We start from the raw sequence: 19,603 nt of genomic DNA, 5'->3' as shown, positions 1-19,603 counted from the left end.
TACACTGGGGCAAGCAAACGCTTCAGATGACTTACTCTTGCCCAGTATAACACAACTCTTTATTCACTAGCCAGCTATCATGAGTTCTCTAGCTCAACAACTGTGTAGTGATACAAAGTTCACACTGAAGATAAATTGGCTGACTATCATTTCAACCAAATTAGAGAACAAATTAATGACTTGCCTGTTGAGCAAAAAAAAAAAAAAGAGCTAAAATGATTCTCAAATGAATCCATTTTCTTATAGTGTTGGACCCTTTCAATTGCTACTGTTCACTTGATTTACTCTTTCAAACGCTTACTGGTTTTCTCCATGGACATGATGAGCTTTCATGTAACACAAAAGTAAAAATTTTAATCCATTTCCACCGTGACAGCCTTGGTACGGCTCTAACTGTGTATTAGTATTACAGGATTGTTAGGGTGACTCTGAGCAGCTCTTAAAAACTTTATTTTATTTTATTTTTTTACATTTTTAACAAAGACATCCTGTCGAACTAATACACTGGCTCTAATTAGACTCTATTAGACATATGTGGTATTATTTTCGCACTAGTTTGTATAACACCGACAGATACTGATGAAATCTTCGCCCAACTCATAGTACTTCTACTTCTATAGTACAGCTACAGCAGAATTCATAGTTCTCCTTTAACTCTTATTGGATAGCTGCACTTTTTTTTTGGAATGTAGTATGTGACTGCAGGGTTGTTGATTTTATCTAGTTTATCCTAAAGAGGGATAAAAAAACTGACCAGACTTAAAATAGTGTCCTCTGCCTTGGTCTCTTGAGGGACCTTAAACATCGGGTTGCATGGCTTTCTTTGGGCAAATTTAGCCATAGTGTATTTCAGTACGTGAAACTGAAATACATTAGTCTAGCATACTGAAGGAGAGGGAGAGCAAAAGCGTTGCAGCCTAATGGTGGATTTTACTTGCTCCTTTTTGCACAAGATGTAGTGTAACAAAAAGTCCAGTATTGTGACTAAATGTTTGGCATTCAGTGTAACTCCATAGTTGATAAGGTAATGTAATGCATACAGGGTTAAATGTAAGAAATGAGTTTGAACCCATGATTGTTTCACCTCACGACAAACTCAAAGTATAGTGTATGTTGTGAATCTTACGACTTTGCTTGGTTTAATAAGGTTCTGTAAACGACTGTTATTCCAGGACCATGTTTAGGTCAATGAGGAGATCAGTTTCATAATATTTTAGTAGCTTCTCTTGCTGGTTACATTGTCAACCACTAAGAGCTGCATGCAAAAAAAAAAAAAGCTAAACTACCATCATTTTTCCAACTCAGGCATTTTGTCATGTACATTAAACCTGATGAACCGGTTTGCTGAGGAATGATTTGTTCTGTAAAGTTCTCCATGAGCAGTTAGTACAAGTGGTGGCAAGTATTTGAGTTGTAAGTGAGCTCTTCTCCCAAGCCTTCGATTACACTGCCACTAACTCTTCATAGTAATACTTGGAAATTCCAGAGCCTCCAGGATTGGCAACTGTCAGCAATGTGGGTTTCATAAGCATCAGCATTGAGATTCCCTTTCCTCCCCTGAGCAAGGATGAGTGCAACTTGACACTGTGAGCTTTGGGACAGCTATGATCCCCATCTCCCTGTCAAGGCCCTGGGCCATCTGTCATATCAGCAAGGGAGGAAGCACTGATTAAATCAAGCTTAATATTCCTCTCCCAAGCCTGTTCTCTTTCTCCCACAGGTGCTGGTCTGCTTCCTTTGAGCACACCTTCCTTTTGCTGATGCATAAACACACACTGCTAGACACACAGCCGTTCAGACCCCTTGGCTCCAAGTATACTTCCTGCCACCGGAGCTGGCACACAGCCACATGTGTGTGTATATACCACAAGTTAAGCCTAAAAAGTTAGGCCACATGTACATGGAGACAGTCTAAGAGGCACCGTGTGCACAATCCTTTCCTGCTCCCTACAGATTTCCGGCATGGATTGAAGTTCTTCGTCACCATGACTGATTTCCACCACACTGATCTTAAAGGCTGGCTTCATACCAGGTGTTTTTTTCCCTCAACTTTAGTGCAGCCAGGTTTTCTCTGCATGTTAGTATCTCTTTTATTTATCTTATTTATTTAACATTTATGGAAGAAGAATTCAGTCAGTGATTCATTTTATATTTTCCACCACTGGGAAAGGCTCTAGGATGGAGAACTTTGTGCTGTGCAGTTTCTCTATTATGTCAAAATTGGCTTTAATAGAGAGAGAAAAAAAGGGAGATAGTGATAGAGACCTAACTTCTTTTCACAAGTGTTCCATGATATTAAATGCAACTCTAAACTGTTAAAAACTATTAACATGTTGTTGCTTAATAAATATTTTTTTTAAGTTGTTTAATTTTCTAGAACAGCATACCCAGTGATGGTTTCCAGTTCCACAATGAAGACAAATTGACTGGCTATCATTCATTAGCTTCCCACCAATTTATTAACAAATAATCGTCTTACCTGTTCATCAAGATAAAAAACTAAAACTCCATCATACCTTTCCATTTTTCTTTTATAGTACCATATGAAGCCTTTCACTCACAGGCTCCCATTTGATTTGTTTATTCTCTCACACTTTTAATCTTTCTCTCTGTCCTGATTGGCTGCTGACTCTTGCCTGTCACTGTCGAGTCAGACTTCTTTCACATGGGCATGGAGACATTTGACGTATCCGGTCTGGTGTATGATGCCATTTTCCACCCTACATCCCTGATACAGGACTGACACAGAATTAGAGTATTGCCAGGGTGACTCGTAGCGGCTTAGGAACATCATATTATACAGTATTTTAATATTCTGATTTAATAATGTTTTTTGTTGTTGTTGTTGTTCATTTTTAACCAAAAGTTCTTTGCAATGTAAATTTAAGATACTGAAGACTGTTTTTCCCTTTTTATTCCCATGTCCATCAACAGGCAACTGTCCAGTATTATCCTTTAGAATGTGTGCCTCTGGGCCACTGCCAGTGAAGTGAGAAGATCTGGAGCTAACCAATTAATTAATGGCAGCATGCCTACATACATGCAGCAGTCATGATTTATGAAGAGTCTGCTGTTTAAGCTCCCCAGCTTGTGTTTAATTCAGACCTGAGAAGTTACTTCAAACTCCTTGAATACATGTCAAGTGCTTGGTGAGAGGGCTGCATGCTTAATGAAATAATTTCAGAGCCTGAAATCAGCATCATGATGATGCACTTACAGAGTCTTCATGCTTATTCTGGAGAGGTTCAGTGAAGTGCAGCACTATAAACTTGGCAGACTAACAATCTCGAAGTTTTTATCTATATATTTACTGTTGTACAGTGTACAGGAAGAGGCTGCCCTCCATGTTTCCCAAGTAAATGAGTAAAGCAGGCTGTGGCCTTGGCAGAGCAGAACCAGAGCTTTGGCAGAGCTCCAAGTCTCTTGACGCATGTGTCTTTCTTACTCCTCACTCTCTTCCTTGCATGTCCCCAAGATGGCTGCCAAGCATGCTTTGCTGATCTGGCGTATAGATCTGGCCGATCATTGGGGCCTTATTGAGCCTGCCTTCAGTAGCCACTGTGAGTGATGCTAAAAGTCCTGGCTTGAGCTTAATGCCCCATTGATTGCTTTCATCTCAATGCAGATGAGCTTAAAGGAATAATCAATACATTAATTACTTTCATATATTGCCTTTAATTGAATATATTAGTAAGAAGAGTTGGTGTTATCTTAATAATTCCCTTTACATGGTTACCTGCATTTCTAGTTTCTGTCATCTACAGACATGCTAACTTCCCAAAACAGAGTATATTAGCATGTCTCTAGAAAATATAGTCAACAATGTAGAGGGAATTATTACTATAATTCCAGAGTACAGTGTTTCACATAGTAAGAAAGAAAGAAAGACATGTACAAGTTAATCATGCCTAGGAAAGTGTCTACGTGTCACACAAGGTACCAATGTGAAATGTTTGTCTGAGTGTGTTTTTTGTGGTATGTCATCTCAACTCTGGTGACAGAAGTAATGAGTGATGCCTCTGAGACAGCTGGGGGAACAATGACAGTTACCCAACTGTGTCTTAGGAGGGTGCATGGGTGCTTGCAGCCAGTCCGGATTTTTAAGTTGCACTAAACACATACACACCCAACCCCCTCTGCCGTAAACTCAGACTTCCACCCTTGCACGATCACAAAAGTGGTTCAAATATTAACATAAGCCAGCAGATTGGGTAAACAGCACAGGCCGCGCCTTAAAGAATCGCTCAGGGTCATGCGGGTTCAGTTGCAGCCCAGGAAATGGCAAGGCTCCTTGTTGCTTACTACGTTGCCCTGTGGTTAAGATGGGTCTGTGTGTGTTTAGCGCAATGGAGGAGATGTATTGAGTGATTCGTTCTCTTCAGCACAGGCCTGCTGCCTTAGGCCACACACAACATCTGTCAGTATGTTAAAAGAGAGCCAGAGAAAGAGAGCACGCTTCCCAGCCCCCTTCTTCCCCAGGGTGTTGCTCCAGCTTCTTTTGGGGGATGGGATCCCCTTCGGGATGTCAGTATGCACTGCATGTTTTTAAATCTCTTTTTGCCAGCTAGCGCACATATAGCCCAACCTTGATACTTCACCACAGCTCATTATAATTGTGCCTTTCTTTGCGTTGACATTTTCTTGCATCTCTTGGAAAGGTCAGTCCAAAATCAGTATCAGCCTCTTCTTTAGTAGAGAAACATGGCCTTTATTTAAAGACATCTCCTCATCTGGGCCTTTTTTCGTATATATATATTTTTTGTCCTCCATCTCTCGTCTTCAGTTGGCACATGTTGGTGTTGGCAGCATTCCTGTGTTTAAAGTCGAAATGTCAACATGCAGGGCACTTAATACAATAGAAACACAGAAAGGAGCTGACGGTTATTCCATGGTCTTTTTCATCTACATGAGCTTGAATGCTTTACATTAAAGTGAAGTATATGTAGATATCAATAGCTTCATTACTTTATATGAGCCAGCTGTATCCTGCAGTTACACTAATGAATCACGCTGTATTTTTCCAATGGTTAAAAATCGCTGCGTTTGATGATTATAACACAGTCATAGTTCATTGTCATTATGTGGTTGATGGAGAAGGCCAATAAGATGGGAAAATTTCCATTTCCGTCCACAGATGTGAGCTCAGCACTTCCGTGGCTATGGAAACTGATGATCTTTCATTAGGAATGGAGAGATCTCAGCAAAGTATGTATCCACATGGGTGGAGAAGTGCTGCTGGATCAGCTCTGCCATATATATATATATATATATATATATATATATATATATATATATATATATATATATATATATATATATATATATATACAGTTAGGTCCGGAAGTATTTGGACAATGACAGAGTTTTTGTGATTTTGCCTTTATACACCACCACAATGGATTTGAAATACAACCATCAAGATGTGACCAATGTGTAGACTTTCAGCATTATTTTAAGAGGTTCCACAAAAATATGGCATTTACCATTTAGGAATTACAGCCATTTTAAGCAAAGTACTTCCATTTTCAGGGGCTTAAAGGTATTTGGACAATTGGACAATTGACTGACAAGAAGTTAATTGACCAGGTGTGGTCCATTCCCTCATTACTTCAAAACAAATGAAATGATAAAAGGTCTGGAGTTGATATCAGGTATTGAGTTGGCATTTGGCAGCTGTTCAACTGGAGCTACCAATATGAAGTCCAAGGAAATCTCAATGCAAGTGAAAGAGGCCATCATTAGGATGAAAAACAAGAGAGACCTATTAGAGAGTGGCCAAATCAACAATTTGGTACATTTGGTACATTGTTAAAAAAGAAAGAAAGCACTGGCGAGCTCAGCAACACCAAAAGGCCTGGAAGACCATGGAAGACAACTAAAGTGGATGATCGCAGAATCCTTACCTTGGTGAAGAAAAACTCCTTGACAACATCAACAGAAGTCAAGAATACTCTGGAGAAGGTAGGCGTATCATTGTCAAAATCTACAATCAAGAGACACCTTCATAAATGTAAATACAGAGGGTTTACAACAAGGTGCAAACCACTGGTAACATTCAAGAACAGGAAAGCCAGATTATACGTGTGTGTGTGTGTGTGTGTGTGTGTGTGTGTATGCGGTGGTTGTGCAATGGATCTGGAGCCTATCCCAGGAACAGGAATACACCTGGGATGGGACACAAGTCCATTGCAGGGTTCCATCCACAGAAATCTTTTTGGCACTCATTACCTGGTCACTCTCAGATCCTAATGTGACTTTAAAACTTAGGTGCACTTGGGGGGTGAACCTGTTACACCTATAGATAAAAGACTCAGGCACAGTCCTAGTATTAATTGTAAAAAGATTGTTTACTGATTAGATTAATTCTAGACTGTTCCAATAAAATAGTAATTTCTAATATTTCTCAATTCACTAAACATTTCATAATAAACATTTAATTCACTTAGACCTATTCCTTGGTTAGATTTTCAAATTTTACAGTATTTATGAGTTTGTAGCAGGTGGGGACTTAACGTTTAGCATGGGTCTGCACAGGGATGGAGGTGTTTGGGGACAAACTAGAGGAGTAATGACTAACATGGCCCACCTGAGCCCTGTTGTTATATGTATAATTGTGTGGGTTTTTTTTTCTCTGAACAGTGAGTTGAGCGAATATGTGTGTGGCTGTAAGCAGAGTAAAGCTAAAGCTGGGTAGAAAGCAGCAAGTAAGGTTTTTTGAAAAGTTTATCTACCGTGCCAAGGGCATGAGCACAAAAAGCTCACATATGCTCTTACCCTGTGGCTACTAAATTCTGAGTGGTGTATATACAGTGTAATGTTCTTATTTGTAGGAATGTATAATAACACCTTAAGATACCCAATTGAACCAATGCATGGTCGGAATTCATTAGATTTCATGCATAAAAGGGGTACAAATGCTAACCTTGCCCCAGTCTTTTCATACCACTGGAGTCATGTAAGTGGTCATGAATTTGTGAGAAGTATGAGATAATGTTGGCTCAATTCAAGTCAAAATATGTTAAATCAGTATTGAGTGGCTAGGTTTTGCCTGGTGGATAGGGACAAAATTCGCTCTGATATTTATAAGTGCTAACCATCAGCAGACTGGCTTGATTCCAGTCTGTGGAGTGTTGGCTGTGGTTTGGGGAGATTTTCATGGGTGGAGATGAAATGAAGCTTTGGATGAGCAGAAAATCTAGTGGAAAATCAGATCCACCAAACCTCCTATCATCAACATCAGCTACAAGCATCCATCTAGTTTCAACACTCTGGCATACATGCTGCATGCATGGATGCAGACACACCCCATCAGATTCAAAATGTCATTCAAATATCAATGATATTTAAAGAGTAATTGTGAACTCATTGTGTGGAAGACATGTTTAGCATTAATGCAGATTTGCTTCCTCTGAGTTAATTTGGGAAAGTCATTGACTTACTTCCAAGGCAGTTAATGTTAATGCCTAATGTGTTTTGTGTCGTGTGTCAGTGTAGAATGAATCTGGGGGTTTTAGTTGTATTTTGGGTCTATATGAACACCCACACACACACACACATGCACACACACATCTGCTCCAGCTGGTCTGTGCTCCTTTCATTTAGCCAACAGAGCAGAACAAAGCTGTGCATGCACATCAAAACCTGCCAGACAATAGCGGGAGTGCACAGCACTGCAGCCTCTCCATGGTGACTAAATACAACACATTCACCAGGTAGCCAAATCAAAATGATCGAACCATGTAGCCCCATCAGTAGCATTTAATCAACCTGCTGTTTAGACTGTGATGAGTGTAATTGAAGAGGCATGTCAACAAGTCAAGCATTTTAAACTGCCATTGTTGGTTTAGCTTCACTCACACTGATCACACTGATCACAATATTGGCCTTTGACTTTATAGATTACAATACATTTTTAGGAGTGCTATAAAATACAAAATGATTAATCATAATGACTGATCCACTAATTAATACCTTTAAGCAATATCGATCAGCAATTAATACGCAAACCATTGAATATTTTTCTTAAATGTTATTGTAGGTGTTGAAACATTGTTATGACAGTAATATCTAACACCAGACTTGGAGTCCAACATGATGAATTTTTTTTGATGAATTAAGTTCAGTTAAATAAAAAAAACTGATAAAGTTTGATTTCAACAGCATAATGCTTTTAAAACAGATACTGTCACAAAGAAAACGCTCACTCACTTTCAGTAACTGCCATTCTACCTACTGGCATGTTTTTGGGAAGCGGGAGGAAAAGAGAGAATCCCACGCAGACCCACGTTGGATTGATCCAGGGGCACAGTATCACCCTGTCACAAAGCAGTTTCACAGATATTTGGGTCTAGATCGTTATAATAATCATGTCAAAGTTGACTGTTAAAAAGGAAAAGCTCCCTGATCCGGACTGAGAAAGAAACCTGTAAAAAAAGAACCAAATTCAAAGGGGGAATATCATTATTTATGAATTGTGTCATTGTACTAGTACAATGAGATTCAAGGTGCAGTTCCCCATCAAGCTCTGTTATGTTTACATGTTAAATAAAAAAAAAGACTATATTTTTATATTTTGTGCAACATGTAATGTGTAATAATATTTCTGTCATACAGAGGAAAGAACAACAATACTCATTGTGTTGAAAATATACAGGAGGTAGAGTCTGAGTATAAGCATAACACTGGTTTAGCTGAACTGCAACATTTTAGAATCAATACTTTATGAAATTTGAGGTGTATCTGGAAGATGAATTACATATCCAAATGGCTCCGAGCAGGAGGCCCACGGGGTTAGAGTTTCTGGATCATACACCAGTGTCATATCATGAAGGTCCAGATTTCCCTGCCCTGACACACCTACTGAATTTGGCAATTAACTGGTGAGATGAATCGGTGGCATTTGAGCAGGGAAAGTTTCAGTTAAATTTGCAGTCCAGATTAGTGGTGATTAGGATGTGAGTGTGGCGTCTCAGTCCTGTGTCACACCCTGCTGTGGATGTGAGGGTTCCAGCTGTCCCATCTGTGAATTGTGGTGCCTCCTGGGTGGAGATCAGGACCGCTCCTGCTCATCCTTTAATCTATGATCATTACCACATTACTGCTGCTAGAGCTAGCTGCAAACACACTTTTATCCCTCCCATTCTGCTCATTGCTTAGCAGTGGATGTTTGCCAGGTTGCACTGATCCTGACCATCTTGTTTGATCTCGAAGCAGTTGTACTATTGTAATATGCATTTTTAACTCTTTTTACCTGAGGCCAAAAAATGGAATTTCCGCTTGTTTTGTGGTGCAGGGGGATGTTCAACATTGAATTTATTTGTGATGTCACACTCCACAGAAGTGGTTAATGGCTTATATGAAAATAGACACTCGGGGCTTTAAGAATTTGCAGTGTTTTTGTAAAGAAAATTTTTTACCTAGCCTACTAGCTTTTAATGTTCTAATTTTATTGTGGAAGTTGTATACAGTGTTTTACTATCAAAGAAAAAGCTTTAGCTGTGCTGTCTGTTGTATCTTTGTACCAGTGTTATTGTGGAGAGGTGTGAACTATTTGCCCTGCAGGGGGCTCACACCCCTCCCCTTTCCCATCGCCCTGCTCAACAGCAGCTAAACGTAGAGTCACGATACTCTACACACAGTAACCCAACAGTGACCTGACTAATCTTATAACCTTTTTATTATATAAAATATAATATAAAATAATTCATTTGTTTATACTGATTGAAAATGTCTGATAATTCGATTTCCATTCCGCCGGTTGAACGGAATGCCATTGTACTGCTAGAAAGGGATAAATGCATGATATACAGTATCTTACTATCTGACAAGCAACGTTACCAATATTTCTGAGAAATTCTTTCACATATTTGAGGAATTGCCTTGTGGGGTGCAAATAAAAGATAGCAGTAAATGTGAAAGAGATTAAAATTCATTGTCTTTACATGAAATGTAATTTCTGTAATATGAATACATTTTTAAAAAAATAATATTTAATTTCTTTATAGAAATTCAGTATATAGTTATTACTGTTGTTATAAAAAGCAACTTTGACCTGAACAAACCTTGCGTTGGCAATGTGATACTGGAAATATGGATTAAAAGTGTTGTTGAGCTGTTAGCTGGCATTCTTATTTATGCATTTGTATGTACTTGTCATTCCTTACTATAGCTTGCAGAAATGAGACCTCTTCCACAGAAAACAGCAATATGAATGGCTCCAGACTAGTGCAACAGAAAACGTTTGTCAAGAGATTGCGAATTTGAAACCCGACGACACCATAGCCATCCGTGGCCTGGGGCCAAGGGAGCAAAATTGGCTGTGAACTCTGGGTGGGAAGGATGGCATACCCTCTCCTGTCAATCACAGCGACAGTAGCCAATTGTCCGCATCTGTGAGCTTACGTATGTGGAAGAGGTCAGATAGCACTTCACTCTGAGCATGTTACACTGCCATGTGATGCCGCATTGAGCAGCAGTTTGAAAAGATGTCACGGCTGGCTTTATTTGTTTCGACTTCACATCTGTTGGCCTGTAAATTGGCAGGTGACTGTCATATACATTAGTCTATCATATAAAGTATTTGGCCTCAATTGTAGGCAATTTTATTTTTAATGGTTCACAGCAGAACTATTAAAAGCCTCCTCTTCTGGAAAATGCAAAAAACTGAACATATACTGTGTGTGTGTGTGTGTGTGTACTTTTAAAGTATTAGATAATACTAATAATAATAATACTTTTTGTTTTATGCCAGTGAAGCTACCAACAAAACAGCTAGCTGGTTAACTGATAGTAAGCTGACTTGTGTTTGTCAACGGTTGATGCAAAGGTCTCCATTTACACTGGCATATTTTCATCAATTTTTATCAAAAGCAAAATGTAAAGATCAAAATTACACTGTTCATCACTAAGATTAGCTAACTAGCTTAACACATTAGCTTAGCCCCAGAAAACAAATTAAGTGACATCACTAACTAAGCTGGTATGAAAAACTCCCCAAATAAGTTTAATGAAAAATAACAAGAGTCTCTGTTTTAAATGCAAAGATGTGATTGTGTTTGTGCTGAGAATCAGCCATCACCAAGACTTCACCATTTAAAAAAAAATCTTTTTTTTTTTTTTTTCGACTGAGTGGTAGTTGAAATCGTCATATTTCTAATCAGTTAAAATCAGCCAATGAATTAGGCCAAATTGACCAATGACTTTGACCATGCTAGATGAGAGACTTGGGTTAGTGTGCGTTCAGAAAGAAAAAAAAACCCAATAGACTCTACTCTAAATAGTGCCGTACAAACAGACAAATTCATACACATAGAGTCAATTTATTAGAAACAGGAACATTTGTGCCAAATGCTTACAGCCATTTGTAGTTTTTATACTTTTATTATTCAGAACCCTAATCATTTTAGAGAAGACGCTTCTCCATTTATCTGCATTTCTACTCCTTTGCATCATTCTCCTCTCACAGATCAGTGAATATGAGAGCTGTGCATGCCTTTAAGCTGAGTCTGGGCAATGTCACTCAGTTGATTAGAGGCTATTAAGTCAGGTACGGAAGGAAATGCCATAACAGAGAGTCATCTGTCTTCCTGCAGTATTCCTTTTTAACAAAGTATACCCACACACAGACATGCATATCATTCTTATAAAGGAAGCTGAAGACTTTGATGCTATAGAAAAGGGAATTTACTTTTCATCCCATCAATTAAATTCATAAATCTCCACTAAGGAAATGAGTCTATGTGAAAATTAGAGCAAGGCAAATTCAAGGAAGGTGATGTGAATTGCTACCACATATCAGAAATGATATACCAGCTGTCCTAGCTCATTTCCGTGACATGAGACAGAATCTGTCTTGGGATGTCTTTGTGGCTTGCATAGCAGACATAGTCACAGGAGACAAGCCACTTCAATTTGTCTTGTGTGGCACAATGAGATTCTCCTCAGCTGTTTTTTAATATTAAAAAATGTATTCTGCAGAATATTCTGCTCACAAATCTCACTGAGCCAGTCAGCACAATAGTGTGTAAGAATATTTATTTTAATATTTATCATATTAAAATATCTGAATTGAATCACCTAAAGTTACAGTTTTTAACAGATACTGAATACTTGCTTTTCACCTCATTTCTATCTAGCACATCTGTAAGCTATGTGTGATTACCACAGAGAAGAATTTCAGAATTTCAGCATGTTTCCCTGTATTTAGAAGAACAGGAAACCTTAACAGTGACTTTAACATTGTTTACCATCATATTTTTCATTTTAATTGATCTCGCTTGACAGATTGTTGCCAATTTGTTACAGATTCTTCACAGGCTAAAAAAATGCAACATGGCATCCCACAAGTTTCAGTTTTAGGTCCCCTAATGTTCTCTTTTTAAATCCCACCCCGAGGTCATACAGTATATAGTATTATTCATTTGTTCCTGCTTACTTCCTGCATAGTTATCTCTGAGTCATTAAGCAGTAAAGTAAACAAGACAAGACATAAAGCTCATACAAGAAACGGAAATTTTCTTCTCTTAAAATCTGATAAAAAAACAGAAATACTAATGTTGTATACTACTGCAAACATGTTAATGGCTACTCTGGGAAACCTAAAGCTACAATTAAGGGCTTAAAAATAAATGCTGATTTATTATTTCCTTCTCATGTAAATAACATCTATAAAACTGCATATTATTATTTGACAGTCATAGCCAATATAACACATGCTGATTCTACATGATAATGATGAAAAACTAGTACACTGTTTTATAATCTCTATATTAGACCATTGTAATTCATTGTAGGTTTGTGGCCCTGAGTTTTCTTTAAGTCAGCTTCAGTTATTTCAGAATGCAGAAGGCTGTATCCAGTGCACATATATTAATATTGGTGCTTCCATGAACAGAAATTCACAGCAAAAAAAAAATCCTAGATGCAGTGAGTTCCACATTGACTACAAAGACCTGCTTATGACATTCAAAGCTCTAAATGGTTTAACTCCAGTGTCTCCTGAAGCACTATAGTCAATTCAACACAGTCAATTCAACACAGATGAAGATTTCCATAAATTATTCAGTTAAAGGCATTTGTAAATTAAGCTCTACATTATACATAAATTATATATAAATTATACATCTGTATAATTGATCCTTTTGGAGATAAGATGAATTTTTACAATGAGGAATCTATGGTAACGTGTTACCAAAGTATTTATTTGAGTCTGATGGCATACAGATACCACAAAAACTTTGGGAAAATGTATGTGTGCATAAATAGTTGCTCCAGTGTTTGAAAGTTGAATAAAACTATGAAGGAACAGCATTAGTAAGACATTATCTAAGACTTTTATTGTTAGAATTTAATGGTTGTATTTCTGAATTTGCATTATGTAGTTGTGTATTTAAAATATTAACAGAATGATAGAATGATAGAATTCAGGTTCTGTGATTAGACTAACATTACCTGAATTGCAATTCTCATTTGTAGTAATCACATACACTACAGCAGTGGTGGATAGAGATTCGGTGGAAAAAAAACACTGAAGTATTTCTGTTACTGATGTATTTATAGATTGTTGTAATCATAAAACCACAATAAATGGCCCACAAATGAGCAGATAAATACTACAGAGGCAGGAATCTCTCGAAGCTTTTCTCAATACACATGTGATGTGTCAAAATGGCAAGCTGTTATGCAGCCATATTCCCTGTGGGCTCCTTCTGGTTGATTGGATAGCTGCATGGGCCTGTGACAGCATCACTGCTTCTCTCTAATCGACAGCTGCAGGCTCATTGTCCCAGCAGGCCTCTGTACTGCCAATCAACCACTGGTAATCATAATATCAACTTTAGTATGGATAGAGCCTGTACCTCATCAACCAAAAGCTCTCACCTGAATATTTGAGAACATAACAATGGGGTAATATTCTTTTAACATTTCAAATCGCTACAACAAATCTGTAACAAGGTAATATCTGCAAAGAGATGTTGCTTTTCAGCTTATGGGTGCAAACTAATTATATTAGGCAATCGATTTTTTGTAGTCATATTGCATGAAAATGTTTGTACTTCCATGAAATATAATATTTTAACAGTCAGTTTATTGTTTGTCTCCAAAAGGGTTTAAGCACAAAACAGTCAACGGGAAAGTAGAAAGTAAATTTTAGTTACTATATATTACTATATTACTATAAGCTGAATCACCCATTGAAGCTCAACTGTAGGTCATATTTCAAGGAACTAAATCATTTTTTTCCAAATTCTGAGAAAGTGCCATAAGGTTGAGGTAGGATTTGACTAAAAGCATGTTTGGTGAGAAAAGAGGACTTCATACGAGGAAAAGCACCTGTTATACACTGTGTAAAAAGAAATGGTTTAACAGTGATGCTTTGGGACTGTTTTCTTTCTGGTGGTCCAGAGGCTCCTTTGGAGATGGCGAAACATATTTCAGCGCAAACCCTGGGTGCCTCTGCCAGGAGGTTTAGTCTTGGCTGTAGACAAAGCTTCCAACAAGATGATGGGCCAAGAAATATTTCCAAATCAACAGAGAAAAGGTTAAAGAAACCAAAAATCAGTGGTTTGCAATGACAACAGGTTTACTACTTATTTTTGTATATGTTTTGGCTTTTTGGCCTTAAGTTTTTCTTTTCTTTCTTTATTCAGAGAGACAAGGTTGCAGCTTCAGCAAGTAAATAATGTGTCCCTGCTCCTCCTACCCCTTGTTTGTATTCCCATTTTATATTTCCTTCTAATTGAAAGAGAATCCACCCTGCTATAAGACATGGATACTACAAGAATCCACCCTGCTATGAATTAGCTGCTGGCTCATGTGCTTTGCTGTCTAATGTGATTTACAGAGAAACTGAATGTCTTGCTTATTCCTGTGCTTCCTTATTGCTTCTACCAGGCCACACCACTGTAATTTCAGGTTAATGAGTTACACGGGATTAATACAGGTCTGAGAGGAATAACAAACACACACACTCTGTCTGGCCTTTGTCTTAAAGGGTTGCCACACCTTGAGGAGAGCTTATAAAGAAGTACAGCCATGTTGTTTGAACAAAAAATAAAGCTCCTGTTCTCTTCACTTTACTTGGAAGACAGTGTCCTTGGCAGAGCTTAGCCATGTGTGCGTGCGCATGTGAGTGAGGGAGTGTGTTGGGTGATTCTTGTGTGTGTGTGCACGAGATGTCACAGCGCCAACCTGCGTCGTAAATATGGAGTGATTCATCTGGAAGATAGGCAAGGCAAACGTGTGTGTGCGAAGTCCATGTGGGTTTATTCAGTTCATAGATTAAGATCTATTCATATCTGAGTCATCCATCTTCTATTCTCTAATTCGCACATGACTATGTGCTCCACATATTATTCATAAACAGTAGTCACACATTACTGTTCAAACATCCTATACACCCTATAGTAGATTTGTGTAGTTTTATTCCTGTTACATTCTGGCTGGAGTTCTTCTTTCTGTTAGTGAGATCATATTCTGCCTGAGTGGTGTAATCAGAATGAAAGAAATCATTCACCAATCATACATTTTGAAGTTTTTTTTTTTTAAGAATTTACGTTCACATGTCCTCTGTTTTACTATTTAATCTCTTTTTGTATTTTCGTTACAACAATTTAATATACAGTGGGCTCAAGAATTATTTATCTTTCTCATTCAAAGTACATTTTTAAATAACAGTATTTTCTCTCAAAAAATATTGTGGCAAAATTATTGACATATAAGGAATATTTTAGATAAATGTAAACAAATTGTGATTCTTGAATTGCTCCCAGTCTTTCTAGTGACGATTCTAAACCTGGAGAAGTTTCTAAGATTCAAACAGACCCTTCTGGTTTGTTTGCTCTAAACTTGCTTGTTCTTCTCCATTGCACAATGATGAAATTTTTGAAATTTCCCAGAGACATAGTCAGTGTTCCATTATTATTCAAACTAGCCATCACAGAAAGATTTACCAAGGCATTTAGTGTCAAATCATAACACTGATAACTGCACTACTACTACTACTACTTCCACTACTACTACTACTACTACTACTAATAATAATAATAATAATAACATCTTACTGGGGTAGCCAGAGAGGTGGCCATGGGTCATTCTAGGGTGGCACTGGCCACCCCGGCCATCCCTTAGCTACACCCCTGGACTACATACCAGGAGAAAGCACCTTACACCCCAATGTAAAACATAACACTAGATCATTGATGCATTAGGTCTGTTTTGCAGCTAGTGATACAGGGGCTCTTATGAAGATTGATGGCATCATGAATTCTGCTAGGTACCATGATATTTTGGCCCAAACCCTGGCTACCTCTGCCAGGAGGTTCAGACTTGACCATAGATGGGGCTTTCTACAAGATGGTGAGCCTAACACACTTCTAATGGAAATGGCTAAGAAACACAAAATCTATGTTTTGAAATGACCATCTCAGTCTCAGATTTGAAATGTACTGAAAACCTGAGGTCTCAATTTAAGAGAAATGTCCACATGCACAAACCTAAGAATACAAAGGAGTTATTAAGTGCCATTATTCTCTCCAGGGCAGAGAGATGTCACAAAATATTATTTGTAAGATGTTAAAAAAATGTAAATAAAAAAATACAATGTCCTTGTATGTTTTAGCTCAAAATATCACTTATTGTATATGTTATTCTTTATATATATGAATATTTGCTAATATCATGTTCTGGAGGACACTGTATAATGACGGAGTCAAGCAAAGATATGGCCCATTGTATGGATATGTCTTTCTGACACAGCTGTAGAAACATGTTTTAGGGTTTACTACTTATTTAGTATTTTTAGAACATTTCAAGGATCGAAAACTGTGTATGTGTGTGTATGTGTGTGTATGTGTGTGTATATATACAGTCAGGTCCATAAATATTGGGACATCGACACAATTCTAACATTTTTGGCTCTATACACCACCACAATGGATTTCAAATGAAACGAACAAGATGTGCTTTAACTGCAGACTGACAGCTTTAATTTGAGGGTATTTACATCCAAATCAGGTGAACGGTGTAGGAATTACAACAGTTTGCATATGTGCCTCCCACTTGTTAAGGGACCAAAAGTAATGGGACAATTGGCTTCTCAGCTGTTCCATGGCCAGGTGTGTGTTATTCCCTCATTATCCCAATTACAATGAGCAGATAAAAGGTCCAGAGTTCATTTCAAGTGTGCTATTTGCATTTGGAATCTGTTGCTGTCAACTCTCAAGATGAGATCCAAGGAGCTGTCACTATCAGTGAAGCAAGCCATCATTAGGCTGAAAAAACAAAACAAACCCATCGGAGAGATAGCAAAAACATTAAGCGTGGCCAAAACAACTGTTTGGAACATTCTTAAAAAGAAGGAACGCACCAGTGAGCTCAGCAACACCAAAAGACCCGGAAGACCACAGAAAACAACTGTGGTGGATGACCGAAGAATTCTTTCCCTGGTGAATAAAACACCCTTCACAACAGTTGGCCAGATCAAGAACACTCTCCAGGAGGTAGGTGTATGTGTGTCAAAGTCAACAATCAAGAGAAGACTTCACCAGAGTGAATACAGCGGGTTCACCACAAGATGTAAACCATTGGTGAGCCTCAAAAACAGGAAGGCCAGATTAGAGTTTGCCAAACGACATCTAAAAAAGCCTTCACAGTTCTGGAACAACATCCTATGGACAGATGAGACCAAGATCAACTTGTACCAGAGTGATGGGAAGAGAAGAGTATGGAGAAGGAATGGAACTGCTCATGATCCTAAGCATACCACCTCATCAGTGAAGCATGGTGGTGGTAGTTTCATGGCGTGGGCATGTATGGCTGCCAATGGAACTGGTTCTCTTGTATTTATTGATGATGTGACTGCTGACAAAAGCAGCAGGATGAATTCTGAAGTGTTTCGGGCAATATTATCTGCTCATATTCAGCCAAATGCTTCAGAACTCATTGGATGGCGCTTCACAGTGCAGATGGACAATGACCCAAAGCATACTGCAAAAGCAACCAAAGAGTTTTTGAAGGGAAAGAAGTGGACTGTTATGCAATGGCCAAGTCAATCACCTGACCTGAATCTGATTGAGCATGCATTTCACTTGCTGAAGACAAAACTGAAGGGAAAATGCCCCAAGAACAAGCAGGAACTGAAGACAGTTGCAGTAGAGGCCTGGCAGAGCATCACCAGGGTTGAAACCCAGCGTCTGGTGATGTCTATGCGTTCCAGACTTCGGGCTGTAATTGACTGCAAAGGATTTGCAACCAAGTATTAAAAAGTGAAAGTTTGATTTATGATTATTATTCTGTCCCATTACTTTTGGTCCCTTAACAAGTGGGAGGCACATATGCAAACTGTTGTAATTCCTACACCGTTCACCTGATTTGGATGTAAATACCCTCAAATTAAAGCTGACAGTCTGCAGTTAAAGCACATCTTGTTCGTTTCATTTGAAATCCATTGTGGTGGTGTATAGAGCCAAAAATGTTAGAATTGTGTCAATGTCCCAATATTTATGGACCTGACTGTACTTTATTTTTATTTTCCAGAGCAAATTCTCTATACACACACCTTTAAACATCTAAAGTCTGTGCTTTGAATATACTATATGTGTCTCTAAAACCTGAGAATGAGCATCTAAAACGCATCATATTACATTTACTAAACTAAAAGACTAAACAGTAACACCGACTAGCACTACTTTCCAAACTCCTAACACAATGGTTACCCCCTATATGTGCAGTCACATTTAAACACTTTTAAGGTTAATGACCTTGTTCCTTTTGGTGTTAAATACAGGTCTACTAATGTGATATCATGTGTCACACTGTGACACTTACAGTATGATTCCGAGCCTTGAGGACAGTCAAAGTAAATAAATCTAATAGAATGAAATTAGTCATGTGAAATGGTGACTTTGGGATAAGTGTGTGAATGCCACCCTTAAATGTCACTAAGTCATGGGACTATTAAATGCAGCTAAGTCTTTTGAAACTCTTTTCAAAAGCCTTAGTTTCCTCTTTGTTGTCAAGCTCATAAATAGCAAGAGCTGCTTTAATTAAATGACATATTTTGTGCTATGTTAACCAGATTAAGGATTTACCACTGTGGTATTCCAAAGATTTTCCTGTCTAGCTCATAAATGCACAGATGTTCTAAAAACAGTCTTAATTTCATGTGTTAATCCTTCATTCATGTGTTTCCTGTTAGTTTGTGTACATTTGTGTTGTACAGTGTGTTCACAGGATCAGTGATGTGACTGAGTGTGTTTAATCAGGAAGGGAGTCATGGCAGATGTAAAGCGTAATTAAGTGGACATGGACTCAGTGTTCCGGACTTAATGATATCAGATTAAAACGTGTGGTAGAGGGCCTAGACAGGTGTGTGTGTCTGTGTGTCTGTGTGTGTGTGTGTGTATTTTGTATACCTTGGTGGGGACTGAAAGTGGGTACATTTGGCTGGGCCCCATTTTTTTTGCCACACAAACTGCAGCATTTATTTAAAAACACACAAGAACCAACAGGTTTCCTTTTGGTTACTTAGTAATTTGGTAATTTAATTTAAACATTAAATGTAGGTGTACGTATAGCATTAATTAGTATTAATAATCGTGCTGTG

This window comes from Pangasianodon hypophthalmus, chromosome 3 (genome assembly GCF_027358585.1).
Source record: "Pangasianodon hypophthalmus isolate fPanHyp1 chromosome 3, fPanHyp1.pri, whole genome shotgun sequence".
Taxonomy (NCBI): Eukaryota; Metazoa; Chordata; class Actinopteri; order Siluriformes; family Pangasiidae; genus Pangasianodon; species Pangasianodon hypophthalmus.
Note: the sequence above shows the minus strand (reverse complement) of the source record.